This window comes from Perognathus longimembris, chromosome 11 (assembly GCF_023159225.1).
Source record: "Perognathus longimembris pacificus isolate PPM17 chromosome 11, ASM2315922v1, whole genome shotgun sequence".
In the NCBI taxonomy this organism is placed as follows: Eukaryota; Metazoa; Chordata; class Mammalia; order Rodentia; family Heteromyidae; genus Perognathus; species Perognathus longimembris.
The window spans coordinates 17,706,261-17,712,859 of NC_063171.1; positions in this window are offsets into that span (position 1 = coordinate 17,706,261).

The window sequence follows — 6,599 nt, forward strand, 5'->3', positions numbered from 1 at the left end:
CCTATATACAAGTCCCGTTGTGGGTTTGGGGATGTGACACAGAACTTCTTTACAAATGCTTCACTGCTTCTTTAGAAATTTAATCAACTACCTCTATAAATCTCAGAATTCATAAAATTAAACAGGCAGAGAATAATCCTAGTAGAAAATTTCTGCCACTTTGGAGCTGCCTTCATTAGTATGTTGAGTCACAAGCCAGTCTCTGTAAGTCATTCATCTATACCTTATTATTACCAAAAACAAAAAAAAAGTGGAATCTGAGATAAAAGACAGTAAATTAACAGAGTTTAGAAGAGGAAAAATACCACTTACATGATTTTTTCTTCCTTAGGGTAGTATTGGTGTTTGAAATAGGAGGCACTTGAGCCATGCTTCCTACCAGTTGATATACGAGTAATCTTTAAATCTTATTAAGACCAAGCCACAACTCCTTTAACCATATTAAGCCCAATGTTTGGGGGTTGAGAACAGCTGTTTCTCACTTTTAAAATGATACATCAATGGTGAATAAAGTACTAAATAGTTTTTACTGGTGTTGAGTATTGAGCACTCATCCTCACACATAATAGGCATATACTCTCCACTTGTACCGCTGAACTGTACCTGCACACCTACAGGGAGATGGATGTATAGGGTTAACTTACATATGGATATTTGTAGGGGCTCATGGAAATGGAGGTATATAAATGGGGGAGGGCAAGACTGGATAAAGGACAAAACATTTGCTCAGAGCAAACAAATAGTACTCAATAAGTTTTAGCCTGGAATAGGCAGTTTATTTAACTTGGAGCAACGAAACTTCTGAGATGGGTTCCTGTTCTAGTTGAAAATTGACAGTATCAGGGCTGCAAATATATGGCCTAGTGGTAGAGTGCTTTCCTCATGCATAAAGCCCTGGGTTTGATTCCTCAGCACCATAACATATATAGAAAAAGCCAGAAATGGCGCTATGGTTCAAGGGGTAGAGTGCCAGCCTTGAGCAGAAAGAAGCCAGAGATATAGTGCTTAGGCCCCTAGTTCAAGCCCCAGGACTGGCCAAAAAAAAAAAAAAAAATTGACGGTATCATGCAGTAGTCATCCAATCAGTAACTGGAAGGGTCAGATAATCACTGAGGTTACTCCCCAAATCCTATCTTTTTTTTGCTCAAGGCTAGGCACTCTACTACTTGAGCCACAGCTTCATTTCCAACTTTTTGCTGGTTAGTGGCCCAGGTTGGCTTTGAGCCCTGCAGTCCTGAGATCCCAGTCTCCTGAGTTGAGTAGGATAGACCTGAGCCACTGGTGTCAGGTTCAGTAATATTTTTTGAGTGATAGTAGTGGTTGGTCCTGGGGCCTCATACATGTTAGGCAAGTATTCTACCATTGTATTACATCTTCAGCCCAAACAAATCAATTTAAGATGGGTAGAGTGTTTGAACAAATAATAGTGGTCAGTGATACAAACCATGGGAAAATATGTAACATACACATATGTATATACATGTTTATTGTCAAATTCTGGTTAGGATGCAGAGTAGATAACTAATAACTTTCTAAGGAGTAGTAAAAGTGCAGAGGTATTTTGAAAGTTCTAGCCATTTCTAAGGTCCTGTGATAAAGCAGTCCCACTTATAGGCATTTGCCAAAGTGAAATGGAACATGTTCACAAATTTGTATTGAACAGCTATTCATACTCACCAAAAACAAGTCAACCAAAGAAGCCTATCAAATGGTGGGTGAATGAATAAATAGGACTCTCCTTGCAGAATAAAAGAGTGAACTGCGGGTAGTGTAGATGGATCCCAAGTATCTGCAGTCGGCATTCTAGAAAAGGGAAAACAGTAAGTACATGAGAGACCTCGAGGTGGGCTTGGGAGTTAACTGCAAAACATCACAGAGAATTTTTAGTGTTGATGGAAACTTTACATCTTGAATGAGCTGGCAATTAGTGAAGATGTGTTTAGTGAAACAAGTACAAGGGAAAGCTCCTAGCTTAACCAAAAGTGGTGCCCAGCTTGTAAAAGGACCTGGCTTTGAAGGAGAGCTAGGATGTGTCATATTTACCCCACTAGAAATCCCACCAGAAAACCATTCTTAGCTCACAGAGGCCTGTACTGAATTAATATACTTTAGCCCATAACAATTAGTGCTATACAGTTGCAAAGGCTGAAAAAAGGCTAGCACTCAAAAAAACAGGATATTGAAATTGGTTGGTAGATAGGAATACCAAACCAAGCTAGTAGCTAGGGTTTTTTGTTGTTGTTTTTTTTTTAAAGAATTTCCCCTTAGTGCTTTCTGAACCTTGGGTGCTATTAACCTTGAAAGCTAGGTAAGGTGGACTTCATGTCTGGATTTTCCTTTGGACTGCAGTCTCCTGTCTCAAGAGAGTAAGGGAAAAAGTGCATCACACAAACTCCATTTTGGCTCTGATTGCAATTTTAATATAGATACTTTGTTTTTTTGTATGTATGTATCCATGGTAACCTTCCCTGTGAACTCAAACACATGCTGAGAACTGGGGACCAAGTGCCAGTCAACCTTGGGACCCCTATTTCACCCCATGTATCTGTTTATATCTTCTTTTTTTAATTTTCTTTGGCTTTGGAATCCCATAGAACTGCCTTGGGCTACAGGTAGCAACAATTTTCCTATACAGTGGGTAAGAAAAATGTCAATTCTAAGAGCCACACCAGCAAAAGAAAATTAGTAAGAAAAACTAGTTCCCACATAAAGCATTTGAAGAAAAGAAAAAGTGAGAGACAGGTAGCTGGAAGTGGGACTGAGATAAAGAGATAGGAAAATAGAAAGAAATCTAGTGAGCAGAAAATGAAGAGAAAAGGGGGGGGGGAAATCTTGTGAGGGCACCTTTGAAAAAACAGGGATAGACTACATCATCAAATATAGCCTAAATTTCAGGAAGAGAAAGACCACAAAGCAGTCCAAAGAAGTACGGATGGAGAATAGTTTACATATAGCTTACACAGTCCTCTAGAACATTTGAAGCTATGTTTGATCACACTATTGCAGCAACTCCAAATGTCATTGAGAGTTCAATGTTACTCATGAGGATGTGATCTCTGACCAGTTGCTAGGGAACCTCCACCTTCCATGAGAAGTCACCTCCTCAGTATCATTGAGTCACATAACAAGTGTGACAACTCTAACCAGAAAAACTAGGAACAAACAAGCAAATCTGCACTCAACTTAGAATATAACATTTTGTAATTACTAAATCTACAAGCTATCTTTATCTGATAAAGGAAAAAGTTCCTGAAGCTCAATCTGTTTTAAAACCTAAAACTCACCAGAGTTCCTTTCATTTTTTCTTGTTGACAATGAACAGAAGTAGTTCTGGAAGCAAGGCTGGCAAAGAAGGCAAATGATATAGTCAGGAAAGAAACTGAGTGATTTTGCCCCCGGAATTTCCTACTCAAAATATACATGGGCTGGAAAAGCCTAAAGCCTTCTTATGGGAGAAGAATCTTTTATGTCTCAAGTAGAGACATTAAACTCTCCACTAAAGACAAATCCACAGTGCATTAGTTGGTAGATACTATAAAAAGCTATGCTCAGACCCTGAGTCCCCGCCCTAGGACTGGCAACAAAAACAAACAAAAAGCTATTCATTTCCAGGGTAATATCTATACAGAAACTGTAAAAACTAATGTTCCCACAGAAAATAATTGAAACCAAAAACATCACATCTTCACTAAAACTAGTTATTACTGAAGTGCACTTAGAGATATACGAACTTTTTTTTTCCCCCAGTCTGGGGCTTGAACTCTGAGCCTGAGCACTGTCCCTGGCTGCTTTTTGCTCAAGGCTAGCACTCTACCACTTAAGCCATAGCACCACTCCCAGCTTTTTTTCTGTTTATGTGGTGCTGAGGAATCAAACCCAGGGCTTCATGCATGCTAGGCAAACACTAACACTAAGCCACATTTCCCAGCCCCAGGAATTATTTTTCTATTGATGCCAAGTTATACTAGGGCTCTCTTCTTCATTTGTGCTCAACCTCATTCATTTACATATTTAACCTTAATGAATAGTATATATGTTAGGATGCGGTATCAACTAAGGATATACAGGAAAAATGTATATAATACATATTTCTTGTGTTACAATGTTTCAATAATGGTTGTCAAATGGCACATTTCCTTGTATCTAAATACTCAGAGCACCCTTTTGCAGTGACTTGCAACTTGCCATTTAACCTGCTTTGGCCAAAGGGACATCAGTACAGATGATGTAAACACAAGTTTGACAAGTCCCTAGTGCTCACTTTCCTAAACAGTCATATGAAGAACTTGGCCATCCTGCTGGAGATACAGGGCCTCATAAAGACACAACATGAACTACTGGTCATAGGACTGGCACAATCCCAACCAACCATCCTCAGCCAAGGAACCAGAAGACTAAAGACATTTTAAACGCCTGTTTATGCTTCATTGGCTCCAATTCCCAGGAAGAATTTCTTTGAAAAAGAATACGTCTCTGAGCAGGTGACAAAATGGGTAACACTATCTAAAACTTCAGGATATGTACCATCTACAAAACATACAACCTTGAGCAAGATACATAAACTCGAATTTTGACCAAAACTTCCTGAACTGCCAGGAAGAACCAACATGTTAGAACTGGCATCAGCAACTCCATAGATGGGACATTTGGGATGAGTTTGAGAGATCAAATAAGAGAATAAAGTAGGAAGAGGCTGAATAAATTAGGATTAGGAATTTGTACATAGACATACTTTCAGTTGTGACAGTTATCTCTCCACTCCAGAACCACAGTTTCATGTCCCCTCTGATAACTAGGCTCTGGCTGGTTCCCCAGGCAAGTTCCCCTCCTAAAAGTATAAGCCTTCCAACAGCACCAAGTGATTGAGAGTGCTAGAGAAAAGAGTACCACGTGAATCTTTTGCTCTGGAAAGTAGAACCAACTATTGCTTACTGGAGAGAAAGCTGACAACAGCTTCCCCTTCTGCTTTTCTGCCTCTGCTCTGTAGTCTTGTCAGAGTTGACGAGGAAGGTCAGTCCTTTTAGGAGGGAGATTACTATTCGAAGGGTGCCCTCCAAACATTGCCAGGCTTCATTCCTAAAAACACAGGACCAGCACACTCCAATATCCCAAAAACAAGGTCATGTACAAGCACATGTGAACCCAAGCCAGGAGGGCTAAGCAGGCTAATAAGGCAGGAGCAGAGCAGAGACACCTCTAAGAGGAACAACACAGAACCTCAAAATACAACTGCAGTATATGAGGACTCCGGCGGGGGCACACCTCGCCATTTCACTAGGATGGTGACCCTGCTCAGCTCACTGCTGGGCCCTGAATGAAGTCATGTGGGTAACAGCAGGACCTCTGGGTCTTGGGGAATAAAGGTGCAGCTCCCCAACTTGGTCTCGGGGTGTCAGGAGGTGCAGGGGCCTATGGCAGCACAAACTCATGAACCCCAACAATCCTCAACCCGGGCTGGAGGAGCACATAGAGGGAGGACTCGGGCCCCGCGCCCAGCTCACTGTTCCTAGGTGACATCGGGCTGGCAGCCTGGGATCCTTCTTAAGTGCCAGACTTTGAAGTCAGACCCCACTTTACCACGCGAACCCCACTTTACCACGCGAACCTGAGATAAGCAGGCCCTGTGAGCAAACCCAGGACAAGCTTATTAGGGCCCAGCCGTTCTAGAACTCTAACCGCTGGGAATGCTTAACTCTGCCGCCAGAATGCCTCGAGCCCTGAGCCAATCAGATTTGTACCTGTGTCCTAATCTTGCTTGCTTGAACACCTGATTGCTGTAACTTTGTTTTTTGCCTTTATAAGCCCTGTGTAATCGCAGCTCGGGGCTTCCTCCTAACCTCCACTGTGTCGGTGGGTAGGACGAGGCCCGAGTTGCAGCTCGCTTGAATAAAGCCTTGCCTTGCTTTTGCATTTCGGAATGTCTGAGTCTCAGTGGCCTTCTTGGTGGTCGTCTCGCGACTTGGCACAACATTTGGGGTTTCGTCCAGGATCGCCCCAGAGACCCCTGAGACCCCAGACTCCGAAGGTAAGGAAACAGCGCTGTTCATTTGTTTGTCTTGTCCTGTAATTTGTCTGTTTGTCTGTTTTGCTTTTGCTTAGTTTTTAAAGGGGTGGTCAAAGCAGACACGCTTACTCAGCAATCCCGGGGAGACTGGGGGACGCCTCAGACTCTCCACCCTTTCCTGAGTCCACTTGGGTCCACTCCTCCTGCACCCTTGCGGGAGGTTGTGGGCCAACTTAGGTCTGTTCCTGCTGCTTCTAGCTTGCAGGAGGAGGCTTGTGGGCCAACCTAGGAGATCTCCAACTCACAGCTTTTCTTATTCTCAGGCCTGTGTTGTGGTTTTTGTTTTTGTTTTTGTTTTTTGTAGCCTTTTGAACTAAACATCTGATCAGAGCTATGGGTAACATTCTATCTTGGGGACCTCCATCTAGCCCCCTAGATTTGACCCTAGCTCACTGGAGGGAGGTCAAGGAGATAGCTCAGACACCTGGAGGGAACTAGTTGACAGGGACACTCCAGCTTGGGTTTGGCCTTTCTTAAAATGTTTCAGCTGTGCCCTCCGCTCTGGAGGGTCCCAACCAGTCCTGGCGCTGGCAGC